We start from the raw sequence: 23,091 nt of genomic DNA on the forward strand, positions 1-23,091 counted from the left end.
GAGGATCTCTGTCTCTAGATTTTGGAAAGCTTTTTGCAAAGAGTTGAAAATTGAGATTAATTTAACAACAAGCTATCATCCTGAGAGTAACGGCCAAACCGAGAGGGTGAATCAAGAGTTAGAAAAGTATATACGATGCTATCTTGGTGCAGGTCAGGGGTGGTTGGAACTACTTTGATTGGCAGAATTTTGCTATAATAACGCTACTAAAGATTCAACTTCTATGTCCCCATTCTTTCTAAATCAGGGATTCCATCCGCGATTTTTGAGAGGAGTGGTTTTAGAGGAAATTGAGGTTCCAGATGTTGAAAGTAGGTTAATTGCTATGGAACAAAATTTGAAACTTGCTGTTCAGGCGTTGAATAAGAGTTAACTAAATTACAAATAATTTGCAGACAGAAAGCGTCGAAAAGAACCAAATTATCAGGTCGGAGACAAAGTATGGTTATCCACGAAGAATGTACCTTTGAAGGGGAGAAGTAAATTTAGTCCACGATATAGTGGACCATTTGAGATAGAAAAGGTTTATTCCCCAGTATCTGTGAAATTGAAGTTACCATTAGGATTAAAAATTCATCCAACTTTTCATGTAAAATTATTGAAAACATTTAGGAATGATACCAGAATGCATGATGTTCCTAGTCCTGTGTTTTCTGAAGATGAGAATGAATTTGAAGTGCAAGCAATTTTAGATTCTAGAATTGTTCATGGTCAACTTCAATACTTGGTTGATTGGAAGGGATATGGTCCTGAGGAACGTTCGTGGGAGAAAGTTGAAAATGTACATGCCCCTAGATTGGTAAAAAGATTTCATCATTTACACCCTGAAAAAGTTGGCCCTGGGTTAGGGCATTACGGAGGGGGTACTGTCAGGATTCCATGGCATATTTATAAATATTCAAGGAGAAATTACTATAGAAAATCTGCATTAAAAAGAATTAAGTAAACCTTTATCTTTAAAACCTCATTATTACATTATTAGTAAGAGTATTGGTTGAGAGATGTTGAATTTGGGTTCAGTGTTTTACATATGTCAATATTGTAATAAGTTGCCTTAATGTTAACTATATACAGGAAGTACCAAATTCCCCAAACCAAGATGGAGGTTCAGTTCAACACCAATGATTGGTGGAAAATAATTGTGAGGTAATTTGGAACAGTTACCAACATTCTAAACTGCCTTTCATTCCAGTTTCTTTAGAGGAAGGTTGCAGTTTAGTTAGCTCTTATGATATTTAATATAAGCAGTGTTAAAATTCCTTTTTAGAGGAAAAATATCCAGTGAGTTGATTCTACAGAAGTTCTTGTTAGAAGAAGTCCGTGTTTCAACTTCAAGATCTACTTACAGATGAAGCAAGCCAAGTTTTCTGAATGTGAAATGTTCATATCTTCGATTTTACTCAAGAAGAAGTTTAATTTTAATTATTAAGAACTGTACTTGTCTATGAATTTTTATGAACAATTACTTGAATACAACAGCGCGCGTATTTTTTGAAAGAAAACTGTCGTGCGTTTATTTTCTCCTTTCGCGGCTGTGTGTGCGGGAAATGATATTTAAGTGTAAAATTATAATGCAAGTTAGTTAGCGCATTACTTGTGAAATATTGGTTCAGTATTATTCTCCTCATTGTACGCGTGTTAATTTCTAGTATTGTGAAGTATCTAGGATAACACGTCTCGTTATATTTATTTTCACTGTTGGTCAGTTCCTGTAAGGAATTTGGTTGCGTATTCTAATAATTCTACGCACGCTTCATTTAAATGTTTACTTCCTGGTTTGACGTGCTAGTGTTTTTTCTAATAACGTTTCTATTGGCAGCGAGTTGAGTTTCGATATTTCCTAGTGAATACATTACTTGGTGGAGCGGACAAGTGTATTACGTGTTGCAGTAAGTTTAATGACCGTTTTAGAGTGCGGTTAAGTATTACGTGTTGCAGTGAATTCAGTGACCGTGTTTTAGTGTGGTTGTTTTTGGCGTCGTGTCATCATATTCTACTCCGTTCTGAATGCGCGCACACCGTCGCGTTTCTCAATTTTGATGAACTTTTCTTAATAAGCCAGGCAGAACAACAAACAAGACAGCTGAGGCTCCAAAGGCGCATAGCCCGCAAAATCAGAAAACATCAAAGAGCCTCAACTCTCAGACTGATACTTCTGCATCACTATACAGAGGCCTTAGAAGCACAAGAAAACTTGGACCCACACCTTCTATTTCACTACCACTGGACGGGACTATTAATCTCTTCGGAAAGCAATTTAAGTGTTTGCGAGGCAAGAGATGTACAGTACAAATCTGATTCCATTAATAAAACAAGGTACTCTTGAGTTATTCTGACGTACTCTTGGCACACTACTAGTAACTCTAGTAACTAGTAACTCAGGCTTACTCTTGGCTTACTGCTTGTAACTCTGCCTTCCTCACATTAAATTCTTTTTTGAATCCAATAGCTTTCTCCAGGTGTGAGGGGTAAATCTGGGATTAGTCAGTTATTCATAGTAACTTCTCTGTGAATAGTCTCCTAACTTTTGTGGATTTTAGAATATGCATGCACTTACACGTAATGACAAAAACAACAGATTTTTTTCTCTTCTCATGTCTTCAATAAAAAAGTTTTAAAAATGTGGTATACTCGGTATCCCTGTGACCCTGTGACTGCAATATGTATACATATATTTACATTTCAATTTCATACTTAATCATTATTTCCATTTGTTTTCGCTCATTCTCCGTTACACATTTATTTCAGTTATGGAGAGAGAGAGAGAGAGAAGACGAAAGAGAGAGAGAAGACGAAAGAGAGAGAGAAGAAGAGAGAGAAGACGAAAGAGAGAGAAGACGAAAGAGAGAGAGAAGATGAAAGAGAGAGACACGAAGAACGAGAAAGAACGAGAACGAGTCATAAATTTTGTTTTTCGCAGTTTTTTTTCATCAAATAAACTTTGTCATTACTTTTCAATCTCGAACACACTCACGGACGTGCATCTTTATTATTTTTACATAGGCCTTCTTTAAAACGCAGAAACGCAAGACGCACAAAGAACTCATCTAAAGAGCTTGCTTACGCTTCTCCTAAAGCCAGGAGCCATAATGAAGAATATAACGAAGACACGATACTGGGGACAAGGCAATATGATACCATAACCTAAAGCGCCTGTGCACCAAACGGTTCCACTTATACACCAAGCCCAAGTAGGCCGCAAGCAAGAGCTTCCATGAATGTTAAAAGAACAAGAGTTAGGTTGCTGATCCTGCAAAATGAGCCTGGCGAAAGCAGACCGCCAAGGCCGCAATGTTGCAAACTCGCATTCCGAAAAGCAGACAATCAAGGACACGATGTTGCAACCTCGCTCGCCGCGAGTCGATATCAAAGGCACACCTGCAAATTAAACCAAGCACACAGTGGAAAAACAATATTAATTGTGCAGAATTCTGCCTCAAACACGGTCCCACCTCACGTGACCAAGCCGAACCTGACAGGATGCCAAGGCAAGGAGAAAGGAGACGTCTGAAGCCCTGTTGCAAGACACAGGCTGATACAATTCAATGGACATCTGCGACAGTAGGAGTAGTCGGCCTACCAACATGTGAATGAGTCCTCGCATGGTCTACACATAACCTTAGTGATACATTGTTGCAAATGACAGGTGCACCGCGAGCTGGGAACAACGATGGTCCCAGACGGGGAGGCTCGCGAGCGGACCAATTAGAACATGGGGCTCCTATCACTGACGCTATTAACACTGACCAATCCTCAGGGGTCTTCATGTAACAATTTTCATGTATCAAGTTGAAGGGACAACCCAAGTATATCACCTGACTATCCCTCAACCATTAATATTGTTCTCTATACGTATGCTATACTAACCCTACCACTCGAGCAGCCAATTAAAAGTGGCGATAGGTTTTTTGCTAACTTTCCAAGGTGACGCAAGTAGCGCGTCACACGAAGGTAAAAAGGGCCTGCGAGCCCCACGATTGTGTGTGCGTCAGGACGGACGCGTACGTTCCTCGACCCATCCCTGCCGTTTGTATAATAAACAGCAGAATCACCTTGCTTCTTGCGTGTCTCATACTCATTCCTTTTGGGATATACGGGAGGAGTTGGGGCCTCCCCGCCTGAAGGTCCGCGGACGGCTCCGCCGACCCCGGCAGAATTCCCCCCCCGACAGTGAGGTGATGAGAAAGTCTGAGGAAAGAATATTTGGGGAAAGTGCTGGATAGTGGGTTAAACAAATATTGAGTGCCCCTCAATGTTTTCTTCATTTCTTCCGGACCTGTCCAGCAAGATATATAGATCCCTAATTTTCACGATATGGATTAACATGATCAGAAGTGCCATCACAGTAAAAAGCAGTGGCATCAGTCTTCAGTACTCTAGGACACCATTGGTAAAGACATTAAAAGAAGTTTAAGTGTAAGCCAAGAGAATAATGTTTACTATTATTAAAATGCAACAACTCAATAGTTTAGTAAACATGAGGGCTTTTCTTCATAGGAAAAATAGCCAACGAATTCACTTCTAGTAACACCCAATGTCAGCTGATCAGGCATGTGAGATTAAATGATTTGCCCAGGATCAGACATTTTGTTAAAGTAGTGAAATCAGTATCTGGACCACAGGCTGCGATTTATGCACCTGAGTACATATCTTCAAAGTGACATATCACAAATATTTTTTAAGGTTGGTTTTCCAATAACTAAATAATTAGTATTTCGACAAATGCCTTGAAAAATACACAAATCACAGAAGAAACCAACCTAACATTATGTACATTGTTATAGAAATAGGTCAAACAAAAAGACATGCATAACTTTATATTCACCACTCTGAATTCACAATTGCATTAGCATACTGCAAAGGAATGTGGACCTGAAAACAATATCTTTTGGTTTTTAAAGTTATTCACAGTGAACTAGAATTCAATATAAGGTCATCTGCATGACCCATTATTTTACACAGCATGCTGCGTTATACTCCCCTCCCATTTATTATCACCCCCAATCGTCCTTACCCAGGCTCCCCTGTGTCTGGGTCATCAAACTGTAATAGGTTTATTGAAATGAGGTTGACACAAAGCTGAACCTGGGGGAGCAGTGGAAAGACGCTGTGCTTCCCTCAGCTTTTAACTATCAGATGAAAAAGGTGAGTTGGGTAGACTTTGGACGGCTGATTCCTGTTCCGAGCTGACTGTATGCGAGACACAGGACACAGCCCATAAAATTGGGACAGTGGTTGGCCTCGCTACAGACACACCCAGCCCTGTTCCCCGTCCTTGGGTTTCATCTGGGATGGTTTAGCTGCCAACTTGGTACAAGGTGAACACAGATAATTCACACAAAAGGGATTTCCGTCAACCATATGGATCTTTTTGGCCCATTTCAGTTGAACCTTATCTAAGTGCCTGCATTTTAATTGTTTCCCTGTTCATTTATCTATTGCAGCTGCGATTGCGTATAGGTGGGTAGCTAGAGCAAGCACCTGCCCACCTAGCATCACAAATAGGCTCCCCTTTCTCTCCTTTCCCTCCTGCTTCCTTTTTCTCCCATACAGCACTTTTTTGGCCCCCTCTTTTTTTCCTTACTAGCAATATCTTCTCTACTATCCCACTCTTTCCCGCTCTTTTTGAACACTGTCACCACCCTGTTGGGTAATGGCCTTTTGGGAGCGCCTAGCAGCCTTCAATGTATCGGCCCCATCTGCTGCGACTGCCTTCAGTGTGGATACTCTCCAGGCAGCGTTCATCTCCCGTACACAGCGAGCAGCATGGCGATGTCGGAGTCCAGGTCAGGGAGGTCCAAGTCAGTGAGCGGGGTCCGCTCACAAACCTCCACCAGTCTCGATGGGAGGCGCAGGAACACACAGCAGAGCTGGGGGAAGGATGCCCAGGAGGCCGCCGCCTATTCCGGTGGAGACCGAAACTCGCGCAGTGGTGGAGGTGCCACCGCACCCGGTGCAGAGACACGACGACCCACCTCCTCCCGGAGACAACAACTGCTTGAGAACCCGGGTCGTCTTGGATGCATATTTCAATTCAGGGAGAGGACAAGGACGCTTCTTCACCGGGCTGCTTACTGCCACTCTGATTGTCATCATAGGCGCTAAAGCCCTACTGGACATTATTTTTTAATAAATATGATTACGTAAACAGTATACTCTGCAAAAATGTTGTTTCATTGTGGTTCCTGGGCTGTGGCTGTGCGCAGCAGCATGTGGCTCTTTGTTTCTGGAGTGGTTGGTTTTCTGGTAGCTATAACTGGTAAGATAGCTCAGTAGGTAGAGCGCTCGCTACTGCAATGTGTGTGTGATCTTTACTTGCAGAAAAGAATTTTGTCATTGCTGGGGTTGAAAAGGTTCAGGATTTTCGTGAGTCAATTTTACAATCTTTTACTGACAAGGAACTATTGGATTGGGTGGCAGAAGATTCTGAACGTCACATTATAGAAGGTTTACCATATGTTGGAAAGCAATTGTATTTGCCTTGTGAAGAATTGAGAATTGAAGCATTAAAGAATTGTCATGATTCCCCGTTAGCTGGTCACCCAGGAATTAAGAAAACTTTTGATCTTCTTCAAAGGGAATTTTGGTGGAAGGAAATGAAGGAAGATTCTGAGAATTATGTGAGAACTTGTGATGTTTGTATTCGTTCTAAGTCTGATCATCAGAAAGCTGCAGGATATTTAGTTACACTTCCACCTTGTCCGTGGCATACGGTATCAATGGATTATATTGTGGATTTACCGCCTGACAAGGGTTGTTCTACTATTCTTGTAGTTGTGGATGTGTTTTCTAAGGCTGGTCATTTTATTCCCATCAAGGGAGGGACTACAGCGACATCTTTAGCTCAGGCTTTCCTGCAAAATGTTGTTAAATTACATGGTTTACCTAATCAAGTAATTTCCGATAGAGGATCTCAATTTGTCTCTAGATTTTGGAAAGCTTTTTGCAAAGAGTTGAAAATTGAGATTAATTTAACAACAAGCTATCATCCTGAGAGTAACGGCCAAACCGAGAGGGTGAATCAAGAGTTAGAAAAGTATATACGATGCTATCTTGGTGCAGGTCAGGGGTGGTTGGAACTACTTTGATTGGCAGAATTTTGCTATAATAACGCTACTAAAGATTCAACTTCTATGTCCCCATTCTTTCTAAATCAGGGATTCCATCCGCGATTTTTTAGAGGAGTGGTTTTAGAGGAAATTGAGGTTCCAGATGTTGAAAGTAGGTTAATTTCTATGGAACAAAATTTGAAACTTGCTGTTCAGGCGGTGAATAAGAGTAAACTAAATTACAAAAAAATTGCAGACAGAAAGCGTCGAAAAGAACCAAATTATCAGGTCGGAGACAAAGTATGGTTATCCACGAAGAATGTACCTTTGAAGGGGAGAAGTAAATTTAGTCCACGATATAGTGGACCATTTGAGATAGAAAAGGTTTATTCCCCAGTATCTGTGAAATTGAAGTTACCATTAGGATTAAAAATGCATCCAACTTTTCATGTAAAATTATTGAAAACATTTAGGAATGATACCAGAATGCATGATGTTCCTGGTCCTGTGTTTTCTGAAGATGAGAATGAATTTGAAGTGCAAGCAATTTTAGATTCTAGAATTGTTCATGGTCAACTTCAATACTTGGTTGATTGGAAGGGATATGGTCCTGAGGAACGTTCGTGGGAGAAAGTTGAAAATGTACATGCCCCTAGATTGGTAAAAAGATTTCATCATTTACACCCTGAAAAAGTTGGCCCTGGGTTAGGGCATTACGGAGGGGGTACTGTCAGGATTCCATGGCATATTTATAAATATTCAAGGAGAAATTACTATAGAAAATCTGCATTAAAAAGAATTAAGTAAACCTTTATCTTTAAAACCTCATTATTACATTATTAGTAAGAGTATTGGTTGAGAGATGTTGAATTTGGGTTCAGTGTTTTACATATGTCAATATTGTAATAAGTTGCCTTAATGTTAACTATATACAGGAAGTACCAAATTCCCCAAACAAAGATGGAGGTTCAGTTCAACACCAATGATTGGTGGAAAATAATTGTGAGGTAATTTGGAACAGTTACCAACATTCTAAACTGCCTTTCATTCCAGTTTCTTTAGAGGAAGGTTGCAGTTTAGTTAGCTCTTATGATATTTAATATAAGCAGTGTTAAAATTCCTTTTTAGAGGAAAAATATCCAGTGAGTTGATTCTACAGAAGTTCTTGTTAGAAGAAGTCCGTGTTTCAACTTCAAGATCTACTTACAGATGAAGCAAGCCAAGTTTTCTGAATGTGAAATGTTCATATCTTCGATTTTACTCAAGAAGAAGTTTAATTTTAATTATTAAGAACTGTACTTGTCTATGAATTTTTATGAACAATTACTTGAATACAACAGCGCGCGTATTTTTTGAAAGAAAACTGTCGTGCGTTTATTTTCTCCTTTCGCGGCTGTGTGTGCGGGAAATGATATTTAAGTGTAAAATTATAATGCAAGTTAGTTAGCGCATTACTTGTGAAATATTGGTTCAGTATTATTCTCCTCATTGTACGCGTGTTAATTTCTAGTATTGTGAAGTATCTAGGATAACACGTCTCGTTATATTTATTTTCACTGTTGGTCAGTTCCTGTAAGGAATTTGGTTGCGTATTCTAATAATTCTACGCACGCTTCATTTAAATGTTTACTTCCTGGTTTGACGTGCTAGTGTTTTTTCTAATAACTTTTCTATTGGCAGCGAGTTGAGTTTCGATATTTCCTAGTGAATACATTACTTGGTGGAGCGGACAAGTGTATTACGTGTTGCAGTAAGTTTAATGACCGTTTTAGAGTGCGGTTAAGTATTACGTGTTGCAGTGAATTCAGTGACCGTGTTTTAGTGTGGTTGTTTTTGGCGTCGTGTCATCATATTCTACTCCGTTCTGAATGCGCGCACGCCGTCGCGTTTCTCAATTTTGATGAACTTTTCTTAATAAGCCAGGCAGAACAACAAACAAGACAGCTGAGGCTCCAAAGGCGCATAGCCCGCAAAATCAGAAAACATCAAAGAGCCTCAACTCTCAGACTGATACTTCTGCATCACTATACAGAGGCCTTAGAAGCACAAGAAAACTTGGACCCACACCTTCTATTTCACTACCACTGGACGGGACTATTAATCTCTTCGGAAAGCAATTTAAGTGTTTGCGAGGCAAGAGATGTACAGTACAAATCTGATTCCATTAATAAAACAAGGTACTCTTGAGTTATTCTGACGTACTCTTGGCACACTACTAGTAACTCTAGTAACTAGTAACTCAGGCTTACTCTTGGCTTACTGCTTGTAACTCTGCCTTCCTCACATTAAATTCTTTTTTGAATCCAATAGCTTTCTCCAGGTGTGAGGGGTAAATCTGGGATTAGTCAGGTATTCATAGTAACTTCTCTGTGAATAGTCTCCTAACTTTTGTGGATTTTAGAATATGCATGCACTTACACGTAATGACAAAAACAACAGATTTTTTTCTCTTCTCATGTCTTCAATAAAAAAGTTTTAAAAATGTGGTATACTCGGTATCCCTGTGACCCTGTGACTGCAATATGTATACATATATTTACAAATTTAATTTGCATACTTAATCATTATTTCCATTTGTTTTCGCTCATTCTCCGTTACACATTTATTTCAGTTATGGAGAGAGAGAGAGAAGACGAAAGAGAGAGAGAAGACGAAAGAGAGAGAGAAGACGAAAGAGAGAGAAGACGAAAGAGAGAGAGAAGATGAAAGAGAGACACGAAGAACGAGAAAGAACGAGAACGAGTCATAAATTTTGTTTTTCGCAGTTTTTTTTCATCAAATAAACTTTGTCATTACTTTTCAATCTCGAACACACTCACGGACGTGCATCTTTATTATTTTTACATAGGCCTTCTTTAAAACGCAGAAACGCAAGACGCACAAAGAACTCATCTAAAGAGCTTGCTTACGCTTCTCCTAAAGCCAGGAGCCATAATGAAGAATATAACGAAGACACGATACTGGGGACAAGGCAATATGATACCATAACCTAAAGCGCCTGTGCACCAAACGGTTCCACTTATACACCAAGCCCAAGTAGGCCGCAAGCAAGAGCTTCCATGAATGTTAAAAGAACAAGAGTTAGGTTGCTGATCCTGCAAAATGAGCCTGGCGAAAGCAGACCGCCAAGGCCGCAATGTTGCAAACTCGCATTCCGAAAAGCAGACAATCAAGGACACGATGTTGCAACCTCGCTCGCCGCGAGTCGATATCAAAGGCACACCTGCAAATTAAACCAAGCACACAGTGGAAAAACAATATTAATTGTGCAGAATTCTGCCTCAAACACGGTCCCACCTCACGTGACCAAGCCGAACCTGACAGGATGCCAAGGCAAGGAGAAAGGAGACGTCTGAAGCCCTGTTGCAAGACACAGGCTGATACAATTCAATGGACATCTGCGACAGTAGGAGTAGTCGGCCTACCAACATGTGAATGAGTCCTCGCATGGTCTACACATAACCTTAGTGATACATTGTTGCAAATGACAGGTGCACCGCGAGCTGGGAACAACGATGGTCCCAGACGGGGAGGCTCGCGAGCGGACCAATTAGAACATGGGGCTCCTATCACTGACGCTATTAACACTGACCAATCCTCAGGGGTCTTCATGTAACAATTTTCATGTATCAAGTTGAAGGGACAACCCAAGTATATCACCTGACTATCCCTCAACCATTAATATTGTTCTCTATACGTATGCTATACTAACCCTACCACTCGAGCAGCCAATTAAAAGTGGCGATAGGTTTTTTGCTAACTTTCCAAGGTGACGCAAGTAGCGCGTCACACGAAGGTAAAAAGGGCCTGCGAGCCCCACGATTGTGTGTGCGTCAGGACGGACGCGTACGTTCCTCGACCCATCCCTGCCGTTTGTATAATAAACAGCAGAATCACCTTGCTTCTTGCGTGTCTCATACTCATTCCTTTTGGGATATACGGGAGGAGTTGGGGCCTCCCCGCCTGAAGGTCCGCGGACGGCTCCGCCGACCCCGGCAGAATTCCCCCCCCGACAGTGTGGTGATGAGAAAGTCTGAGGAAAGAATATTTGGGGAAAGTGCTGGATAGTGGGTTAAACAAATATTGAGTGCCCCTCAATGTTTTCTTCATTTCTTCCGGACCTGTCCAGCAAGATATATAGATCCCTAATTTTCACGATATGGATTGACATGATCAGAAGTGCCATCACAGTAAAAAGCAGTGGCATCAGTCTTCAGTACTCTAGGACACCATTGGTAAAGACATTAAAAGAAGTTTAAGTGTAAGCCAAGAGAATAATGTTTACTATTATTAAAATGCAACAACTCAATAGTTTAGTAAACATGAGGGCTTTTCTTCATAGGAAAAATAGCCAACGAATTCACTTCTAGTGACACCCAATGTCAGCTGATCAGGCATGTGAGATTAAATGATTTGCCCAGGATCAGACATTTTGTTAAAGTAGTGAAATCAGTATCTGGACCACAGGCTGCGATTTATGCACCTGAGTACATATCTTCAAAGTGACATATCACAAATATTTTTTAAGGTTGGTTTTCCAATAACTAAATAATTAGTATTTCGACAAATGCCTTGAAAAATACACAAATCACAGAAGAAACCAACCTAACATTATGTACATTGTTATAGAAATAGGTCAAACAAAAAGACATGCATAACTTTATATTCACCACTCTGAATTCACAATTGCATTAGCATACTGCAAAGGAATGTGGACCTGAAAACAATATCTTTTGGTTTTTAAAGTTATTCACAGTGAACTAGAATTCAATATAAGGTCATCTGCATGACCCATTATTTTACACAGCATGCTGCGTTATACTCCCCTCCCATTTATTATCACCCCCAATCGTCCTTACCCAGGCTCCCCTGTGTCTGGGTCATCAAACTGTAATAGGTTTATTGAAATGAGGTTGACACAAAGCTGAACCTGGGGGAGCAGTGGAAAGACGCTGTGCTTCCCTCAGCTTTTAACTATCAGATGAAAAAGGTGAGTTGGGTAGACTTTGGACGGCTGATTCCTGTTCCGAGCTGACTGTATGCGAGACACAGGACACAGCCCATAAAATTGGGACAGTGGTTGGCCTCGCTACAGACACACCCAGCCCTGTTCCCCGTCCTTGGGTTTCATCTGGGATGGTTTAGCTGCCAACTTGGTACAAGGTGAACACAGATAATTCACACAAAAGGGATTTCCGTCAACCATATGGATCTTTTTGGCCCATTTCAGTTGAACCTTATCTAAGTGCCTGCATTTTAATTGTTTCCCTGTTCATTTATCTATTGCAGCTGCGATTGCGTATAGGTGGGTAGCTAGAGCAAGCACCTGCCCACCTAGCATCACAAATAGGCTCCCCTTTCTCTCCTTTCCCTCCTGCTTCCTTTTTCTCCCATACAGCACTTTTTTGGCCCCCTCTTTTTTTCCTTACTAGCAATATCTTCTCTACTATCCCACTCTTTCCCGCTCTTTTTGAACACTGTCACCACCCTGTTGGGTAATGGCCTTTTGGGAGCGCCTAGCAGCCTTCAATGTATCGGCCCCATCTGCTGCGACTGCCTTCAGTGTGGATACTCTCCAGGCAGCGTTCATCTCCCGTACACAGCGAGCAGCATGGCGATGTCGGAGTCCAGGTCAGGGAGGTCCAAGTCAGTGAGCGGGGTCCGCTCACAAACCTCCACCAGTCTCGATGGGAGGCGCAGGAACACACAGCAGAGCTGGGGGAAGGATGCCCAGTAGGCCGCCGCCTATTCCGGTGGAGACCGAAACTCGCGCAGTGGTGGAGGTGCCACCGCACCCGGTGCAGAGACACGACGACCCACCTCCTCCCGGAGACAACAACTGCTTGAGAACCCGGGTCGTCTTGGATGCATATTTCAATTCAGGGAGAGGACAAGGACGCTTCTTCACCGGGCTGCTTACTGCCACTCTGATTGTCATCATAGGCGCTAAAGCCCTACTGGACATTATTTTTTAATAAATATGATTACGTAAACAGTATACTCTGCAAAAATGTTGTTTCATTGTGGTTCCTGGCCTGTGGCTGTGCGCAGCAGCATGTGGCTCTTTGTTTCTGGAGTGGTTGGTTTTCTGGTAGCTATAACTGGTAAGATAGCTCAGTAGGTAGAGCGCTCGCTACTGCAATGTGTGTGTGATCTTTACTTGCAGAAAAGAATTTTGTCATTGCTGGGGTTGAAAAGGTTCAGGATTTTCGTGAGTCAATTTTACAATCTTTTACTGACAAGGAACTATTGGATTGGGTGGCAGAAGATTCTGAACGTCACATTATAGAAGGTTTACCATATGTTGGAAAGCAATTGTATTTGCCTTGTGAAGAATTGAGAATTGAAGCATTAAAGAATTGTCATGATTCCCCGTTAGCTGGTCACCCAGGAATTAAGAAAACTTTTGATCTTCTTCAAAGGGAATTTTGGTGGAAGGAAATGAAGGAAGATTCTGAGAATTATGTGAGAACTTGTGATGTTTGTATTCGTTCTAAGTCTGATCATCAGAAAGCTGCAGGATATTTAGTTACACTTCCACCTTGTCCGTGGCATATGGTATCAATGGATTATAGTGGATTTACCGCCTGACAAGGGTTGTTCTACTATTCTTGTAGTTGTGGATGTGTTTTCTAAGGCTGGTCATTTTATTCCCATCAAGGGAGGGACTACAGCGACATCTTTAGCTCAGGCTTTCCTGCAAAATGTTGTTAAATTACATGGTTTACCTAATCAAGTAATTTCCGATAGAGGATCTCAATTTGTCTCTAGATTTTGGAAAGCTTTTTGCAAAGAGTTGAAAATTGAGATTAATTTAACAACAAGCTATCATCCTGAGAGTAACGGCCAAACCGAGAGGGTGAATCAAGAGTTAGAAAAGTATATACGATGCTATCTTGGTGCAGGTCAGGGGTGGTTGGAACTACTTTGATTGGCAGAATTTTGCTATAATAACGCTACTAAAGATTCAACTTCTATGTCCCCATTCTTTCTAAATCAGGGATTCCATCCGCGATTTTTGAGAGGAGTGGTTTTAGAGGAAATTGAGGTTCCAGATGTTGAAAGTAGGTTAATTTCTATGGAACAAAATTTGAAACTTGCTGTTCAGGCGGTGAATAAGAGTAAACTAAATTACAAAAAATTTGCAGACAGAAAGCGTCGAAAAGAACCAAATTATCAGGTCGGAGACAAAGTATGGTTATCCACGAAGAATGTACCTTTGAAGGGGAGAAGTAAATTTAGTCCACGATATAGTGGACCATTTGAGATAGAAAAGGTTTATTCCCCAGTATCTGTGAAATTGAAGTTACCATTAGGATTAAAAATGCATCCAACTTTTCATGTAAAATTATTGAAAACATTTAGGAATGATACCAGAATGCATGATGTTCCTGGTCCTGTGTTTTCTGAAGATGAGAATGAATTTGAAGTGCAAGCAATTTTAGATTCTAGAATTGTTCATGGTCAACTTCAATACTTGGTTGATTGGAAGGGATATGGTCCTGAGGAACGTTCGTGGGAGAAAGTTGAAAATGTACATGCCCCTAGATTGGTAAAAAGATTTCATCATTTACACCCTGAAAAAGTTGGCCCTGGGTTAGGGCATTACGGAGGGGGTACTGTCAGGATTCCATGGCATATTTATAAATATTCAAGGAGAAATTACTATAGAAAATCTGCATTAAAAAGAATTAAGTAAACCTTTATCTTTAAAACCTCATTATTACATTATTAGTAAGAGTATTGGTTGAGAGATGTTGAATTTGGGTTCAGTGTTTTACATATGTCAATATTGTAATAAGTTTCCTTAATGTTAACTATATACAGGAAGTACCAAATTCCCCAAACCAAGATGGAGGTTCAGTTCAACACCAATGATTGGTGGAAAATAATTGTGAGGTAATTTGGAACAGTTACCAACATTCGAAACTGCCTTTCATTCCAGTTTCTTTAGAGGAAGGTTGCAGTTTAGTTAGCTCTTATGATATTTAATATAAGCAGTGTTAAAATTCCTTTTTAGAAGAAAAATATCCAGCGAGTTGATTCTACAGAAGTTCTTGTTAGAAGAAGTCCGTGTTTCAACTTCAAGATCTACTTACAGATGAAGCAAGCCAAGTTTTCTGAATGTGAAATGTTCATATCTTCGATTTTACTCAAGAAGAAGTTTAATTTTAATTATTAAGAACTGTACTTGTCTATGAATTTTTATGAACAATTACTTGAATACAACAGCGCGCGTATTTTTTGAAAGAAAACTGTTGTGCGTTTATTTTCTCCTTTCGCGGCTGTGTGTGCGGGAAATGATATTTAAGTGTAAAATTATAATGCAAGTTAGTTAGCGCATAACTTGTGAAATATTGGTTCAGTATTATTCTCCTCATTGTACGCGTGTTAATTTCTAGTATTGTGAAGTATCTAGGATAACACATCTCGTTATATTTATTTTCACTGTTGGTCAGTTCCTGTAAGGAATTTGGTTGCGTATTCTAATAATTCTACGCACGCTTCATTTAAATGTTTACTTCCTGGTTTGACGTGCTAGTGTTTTTTCTAATAACGTTTCTATTGGCAGCGAGTTGAGTTTCGATATTTCCTAGTGAATACATTACTTGGTGGAGCGGACAAATGTATTACGTGTTGCAGTAAGTTTAATGACCGTTTTAGAGTGCGGTTAAGTATTACGTGTTGCAGTGAATTCAGTGACCGTGTTTTAGTGTGGTTGTTTTTGGCGTCGTGTCATCATATTCTACTCCGTTCTGAATGCGCGCACGCCGTCGCGTTTCTCAATTTTGATGAACTTTTCTTAATAAGCCAGGCAGAACAACAAACAAGACAGCTGAGGCTCCAAAGGCGCATAGCCCGCAAAATCAGAAAACATCAAAGAGCCGCAACTCTCAGACTGATACTTCTGCATCACTATACAGAGGCCTTAGAAGCACAAGAAAACTTGGACCCACACCTTCTATTTCACTACCACTGGACGGGACTATTAATCTCTTCGGAAAGCAATTTAAGTGTTTGCGAGGCAAGAGATGTACAGTACAAATCTGATTCCATTAATAAAACAAGGTACTCTTGAGTTATTCTGACGTACTCTTGGCACACTACTAGTAACTCTAGTAACTAGTAACTCAGGCTTACTCTTGGCTTACTGCTTGTAACTCTGCCTTCCTCACATTAAATTCTTTTTTGAATCCAATAGCTTTCTCCAGGTGTGAGGGGTAAATCTGGGATTAGTCAGTTATTCATAGTAACTTCTCTGTGAATAGTCTCCTAACTTTTGTGGATTTTAGAATATGCATGCACTTACACGTAATGACAAAAACAACAGATTTTTTTCTCTTCTCATGTCTTCAATAAAAAAGTTTTAAAAATGTGGTATACTCGGTATCCCTGTGACCCTGTGACTGCAATATGTATACATATATTTACATTTCAATTTCATACTTAATCATTATTTCCATTTGTTTTCGCTCATTCTCCGTTACACAATTATTTCAGTTATGGAGAGAGAGAGAAGACGAAAGAGAGAGAGAAGACGAAAGAGAGAGAGAAGACGAAAGAGAGAGAGAAGACGAAAGAGAGAGAAGATGAAAGAGAGAGACACGAAGAACGAGAAAGAGAACGAGAAAGAACGAGAACGAGTCATAAATTTTGTTTTTCGCAGTTTTTTTTCATCAAATAAACTTTGTCATTACTTTTCAATCTCGAACACACTCACGGACGTGCATCTTTATTATTTTTACATAGGCCTTCTTTAAAACGCAGAAACGCAAGACGCACAAAGAACTCATCTAAAGAGCTTGCTTACGCTTCTCCTAAAGCCAGGAGCCATAATGAAGAATATAACGAAGACACGATACTGGGGACAAGGCAATATGATACCATAACCTAAAGCGCCTGTGCACCAAACGGTTCCACTTATTAATCTCTTCGGAAAGCAATTTAAGTGTTTGCGAGGCAAGAGATGTACAGTACAAATCTGATTCCATTAATAAAACAAGGTACTCTTGAGTTATTCTGACGTACTCTTGGCACACTACTAGTAACTCAGGCTTACTCTTGGCTTACTGCTTGTAACTCTGCCTTCCTCACATTAAATTCTTTTTTGAATCCAATAGCTTTCTCCAGGTGTGAGGGGTAAATCTGGGATTAGTCAGTTATTCATAGTAACTTCTCTGTGAATAGTCTCCTAACTTTTGTGGATTTTAGAATATGCATGCACTTACACGTAATGACAAAAACAACAGATTTTTTTCTCTTCTCATGTCTTCAATAAAAAAGTTTTAAAAATGTGGTATATTCGGTATCCCTGTGACTATATTCCAATAGCAAAAGTTACTGATTTTTAGAGGCGACAAATTTGCTCGTTGCCATAATATTGTTTGGTTCTAATGTCAAGCATATTTTTCCCACTTATATTATCTTTTTGTCTCCAACCTAGAACAATATCAGCAAATACGAAGTTGCTGCTGGCCTTGCTCGGTGCGGTCTTGGTGGTTGGTATGTTCAGAGAAGCTTTTGAATATTCTGTATGTTGTATTGCATCTCCCCAGAAGAGAAAGCACGGCTATGGCTTCGCTTTTTTTTTATGATTCCCAATAAAATGCCCCACGGCCTATTTTGATAAAATACTTCACTGTTGACACAGCTTTAAAGTACACCCTCATCTCATCAAACTGCACTGAAAGCTCCCACACAGGCAGGCAGAGAGATCTTGTGCATCAACGGGCCCTGGAGCGATGCGTTCATCCTCCAGCGAAGTTTTCTCTGTATGACTGCTCCGGTGTCCCCTTTTCTAAAAGCATTGCAAATGCAGGATGGCATTTTCTAGAACTTTCTGGCTTTTCCTGGGACCCGAAACCAGCAAGTCGCATGAATCACCTTCCTCGTCGCAGTACTTGGTTACCAAGTGAGTCCAATCAAGGACGAAAAGTGACATTCTAACATTTGAGGACTGTGTTTCTGTAACGGGAAGAGTCATGACATCGTCATGACGCTCCTATAATAAAAGGGGCTCTGCTGGCACGTAAGATTCAGTGCAGCAGAGCCCCAGGATACGGCAACTCTGTCTGTGTCTGATTCTTGTGGTGTCGTCTGCCGCTTGATCGCGGCCTGGTCTAGCAGCCCCGGCCTGGGTGCCCCCAAAGCCGAGGCTGCCATGTGCTGGGTGCCCCCAGCTGATGTGGTCTGTCCGGTGACCCGGACCCTGCAGGGTGACCCCTGCAGGCTGTTTGCTGCATGACCGCAGCTGAGGTACTCATGTCGGGTGATCCCGAAGCATGGGACAAAAAATATGGTTCTTTGCGGATGATTTACTGTTAATTCTAAGAGATCTGAAGGAGTCATTACCTAACTTATTGGAATTGCTGGACCATTTTTAGAAGGTGGCGGGGTATAAAATTAATTGCTCAAAATCAGAGGTGATGCCGTTGATGCCTATTTGTGATAAAATATGTATTTCAAATTTGGGAGTCCAACGGTGTTAGAGGAGGATGAAGTATCTAGGAATTTGGCTCACCGCATTTGTGGAGAGCATGGTTGAAGAAAACATGGGTGAGGTGTGCAGAGAGTTTAAAGCTAATCTGGAGAGGTGGTCTTTGTTGAGACTTTCGTTGTGGGTTAAGGCAAATGCTTTGAAGATGACTGCTGCACCTAAAATTAACTACGTGCTTAGCATGCTACCATTGGAGATTAAATCCTCAATATGGAAGCAAATTGACTTTTTGATACAGTCATTTATATGGGATAAAAAAATACGAAGTTGCAATTATGGAAACTTCAGCTTCCTTTGGGAAGGGGGGGGTTGGGCTTGCCAAATTTTCGTGCATATCATTTGGCTTATTCATGTCAGTTTATTATACCATTTGTAGACGCGGTACCAAATGACTGGATGGTTGCTGAAATGGGATTGGTGGGTCCGCTATTACAAAGAGTACTTCCGACTACGTCGAGTAAGGTGACTCAGAGGAATCCCGTAACAGAATTTTTGAGGAAATGTTGGAAACAGTAGTATGAATTAGTAGGTGCTGTTGCTTTACGCTCGCCGCAAGCATCGATTTGGTAAAATTCAGCTATTAAGGAGAAAGGAAGGATGTTGGAAGCAGGAAGCATCTCCTAGAGTTTACCGCATCTCCAACAGACTCCATCACCTCCAGTGTCACTAGTATTCTCCATTGCCACGCCCCTGATCCACTCCGCCACATCACCTCTGCAGACCCTTTCTCATCATGTAGAACTGCTGTGGGCGAAAGGAACTTCTGGTGTGTTTTTGTTTCATTTTCTCTGCCCCCCCCGGCCATCTGATGCGTTTCCTTCCCACTGAGAGCAAAGCCACTGAGGGAAGTATGCGGGCAGCAGCCGGGAGAAGAGATATATGCGCATGTCTGCTTTCTCTGCCTGTGTGCTGCCCTGCCGCAGCACACAGGCAGAGTGACTGCAGGCCTTGACGCAAAGGCAGAGAACAAGTCGGACTACTCACAGAGGTTGGAGAGCTCAGCTGTGGCCGAGGGCAGTGGGGGAGGGGATCTGGGAGTGCCCAAGCTTTCTTTTCCAGGGCACTTTCGGGTGCTCCTGGCAGCTGCTGTTCTTGCTTGATTGAGAGGTTCTCATTCTGTTCTGCTCGGGGGAACCCCGCCTGTGCTGCAGACTAAGTGCCAAGGGTTCAACCACCTACCCACACACTGTCTCTCCCTTCCCCCATCACAAATGATCGACTCTGACATTGAGTAACTCCGGGGGCTTTGCAGTGTGTTTGTGTGGGAAGGTCAGGGCATGGGGGCGGTGGCTATTTCAGAACTTCCATGCACTCTTATAAATTCTGGATCTTTGGGGCAAGTTGTGAGGTTGAAGGTTGAGTGACGCAGCAGGGACGACTCTCCCCTAATGGCAGGGCATTTCCACCAACCTAAGAGGGTGGGCACCCGACCTTGCCTTGCCTGTGTTGAATATCGAATTGCAAGGGGTACCGCTAAGTCATAACACTGGTACGCTGCTTTGAACCCATCTGCTACAGGAAGCCTGGCAGACACCGAATTGGGTGTGTGTGTATGTGTGTGTGTCTGTGTGTTCAGGGCTATATGATGTGCCTTCCCTAGTGGGAGCTCTTTGTGTAAATAAACCTAGCTACAGTGCTGAGAGAGAGAAAAAGGAGGAACAATATTAAACCGTGAGGTGATGAGAAAGTCTGAGAAAAGAATATTTGGGGAAAGTGCTGGATAGTGGGTTAAACAAATATTGAGTGCCCCTCAATGTTTTCTTCATTTCTTCCGGACCTGTCCAGCAAGATATAATTTTCACGATATGGATTGACATGATCAGAAGTGCCATCACAGTAAATAACATTAAAAGCAGTGGCATCAGTCTTCAGTACTCTAGGACACCATTGGTAAAGACGTTAAAAGAAGTTTTCAAGTGTGAGCCAAGAGAATAATATTTACTATTATTAAAATGCAACAACTCAATAGTTTAGTAAACATGAGGGCTTTTCTTCATAGGACAAATAGCAAACAAAATCACTTCTAGTGACAGCCAATGTCAGCTGATCAGGCATGTGAGATTAAATGATTTGCCCGGGATCAGACATTTTGTTAAAGTAGTGAAATCAGTATCTGGACCACAGGCTGTGATTTATGCACCCGAGTACATATCTTCCCAGTGACATATCACAAATATTTTTTAAGGTTGGTTTTCCAATAACTAAATAATTAGTATTTCGACAAATGCCTTGAAAAATACACAAATCACAGAAGAAACCAACCTAACATTATGTACATTGTTATAGAAATAGGTCAAACAAAAAGACATGCATAACTTTATATTCACCACTCTGAATACACAATTGCATTAGCATACTGCAAAGGAATGTGGACCTAAAAACAATATCTTTTGGTTTTTAAAGTTATTCACAGTGAACTAGAATTCAATATAAGGTCATCTGCATGACCCATTATTTTACACAGCATGCTGCGTTATACTCCCCTCCCATTTATTATCACCCCCAATCGTCCTTACCCAGGCTCCCCTGTGTCTGGGTCATCAAACTGTAATAGGTTTATTGAAATGAGGTTGACACAAAGCTGAATCTGGGGGAGCAGTGGAAAGACGCTGTGCTTCCCTCAGCTTTTAACTATCAGATGAAAAAGGTGAGTTGGGAAGACTTTGGACGGCTCATTCCTGTTCCGAGCTGACTGTATGCGAGACACAGCCCATAAAATTGGGACAGTGGTTGGCCTCGCTACAGACACACCCAGCCCTGTTCCCCGTCCTTGGGTTTCATCTGCGATGGTTTAGCTGCCAACTTGGTACAAGGTGAACACAGATAATTCACACAAAAGGGATTTCCGTCAACCATATGGATCTTTTTGGCCCATTTCAGTTGAACCTTATCTAAGTGCCTGCATTTTAATTGTTTCCCTGTTCATTTATCTATTGCAGCTGCGATTGCGTATAGGTGGGTAGCTAGAGCAAGCACCTGCCCACCTAGCATCACAAATAGGCTCCCCTTTCTCTCCTTTCCCTCCTGCTTCCTTTTTCTCCCATACAGCACTTTTTTGGCCCCCTCTTTTTTTCCTTACTAGCAATATCTTCTCTACTATCCCACTCTTTCCCGCTCTTTTTGAACACTGTCACCACCCTGTTGGGTAATGGCCTTTTGGGAGCGCCTAGCAGCCTTCAATGTATCGGCCCCATCTGCTGCGACTGCCTTCAGTGTGGATACTCTCCAGGCAGCGTTCATCTCCCGTACACAGCGAGCAGCATGGCGATGTTGGAGTCCAGGTCAGGGAGGTCCAGGTCAGTGAGCGGGGTCCGCTCACAAACCTCCACCAGTCTCGATGGGAGGCGCAGGAACACGCAGCAGAGCTGGGGAAGGATGCCCAGGAGGCCGCCGCCTATTCCGGTGGAGACCGAAACTCGCGCAGTGGTGGAGGTGCCACCGCACCCGGTGCAGAGACACGATGACCCCCCTCCTCCCGGAGACAACAACTGCTTGAGAACCCGGGTCGTCTTGGATGCATATTTCAATTCAGGGAGAGGACAAGGACGCTTCTTCACCGGGCTGCTTACTGCTACTCTGATTGTCATCATAGGCGCTAAAGCCCTACTGGACATTATTTTTTAATAAATATGATTACGTAAAGAGTATACTCTGCAAAAATGTTGTTTCATTGTGGTTCCTGGGCTGTGGCTGTGCGCAGCAGCATGTGGCTCTTTGTTTCTGGAGTGGTTGGTTTTCTGGTAGCTATAACTGGTAAGATAGCTCAGTAGGTAGAGCGCTCGCTACTGCAATGTGTGTGTGATCTTTACTTGCAGAAAATAATTTTGTCATTGCTGGGGTTGAAAAGGTTCAGGATTTTCGTGAGTCAATTTTACAATCTTTTACTGACAAGGAACTATTGGATTGGGTGGCAGAAGATTCTGAACGTCACATTATAGAAGGTTTACCATATGCTGGAAAGCAATTGTATTTGCCTTGTGAAGAATTGAGAATTGAAGCATTAAAGAATTGTCATGATTCCCCGTTAGCTGGTCACCCAGGAATTAAGAAAACTTTTGATCTTCTTCAAAGGGAATTTTGGTGGAAGGAAATGAAGGAAGATTCTGAGAATTATGTGAGAACTTGTGATGTTTGTATTCGTTCTAAGTCTGATCATCAGAAAGCTGCAGGATATTTAGTTACACTTCCACCTTGTCCGTGGCATACGGTATCAATGGATTATATTGTGGATTTACCGCCTGACAAGGGTTGTTCTACTATTCTTGTAGTTGTGGATGTGTTTTCTAAGGCTGGTCATTTTATTCCCATCAAGGGAGGGACTACAGCGACATCTTTAGCTCAGGCTTTCCTGCAAAATGTTGTTAAATTACATGGTTTACCTAATCAAGTAATTTCCGATAGAGGATCTCAATTTGTCTCTAGATTTTGGAAAGCTTTTTGCAAAGAGTTGAAAATTGAGATTAATTTAACAACAAGCTATCATCCTGAGAGTAACGGCCAAACCGAGAGGGTGAATCAAGAGTTAGAAAAGTATATACGATGCTA

The sequence above is a fragment of the Ambystoma mexicanum genome, chromosome 9 (genome assembly GCF_040938575.1).
Source record: "Ambystoma mexicanum isolate Mex_15411 chromosome 9, UKY_AmexF1_1, whole genome shotgun sequence".
Lineage (NCBI taxonomy): Eukaryota > Metazoa > Chordata > Amphibia > Caudata > Ambystomatidae > Ambystoma > Ambystoma mexicanum.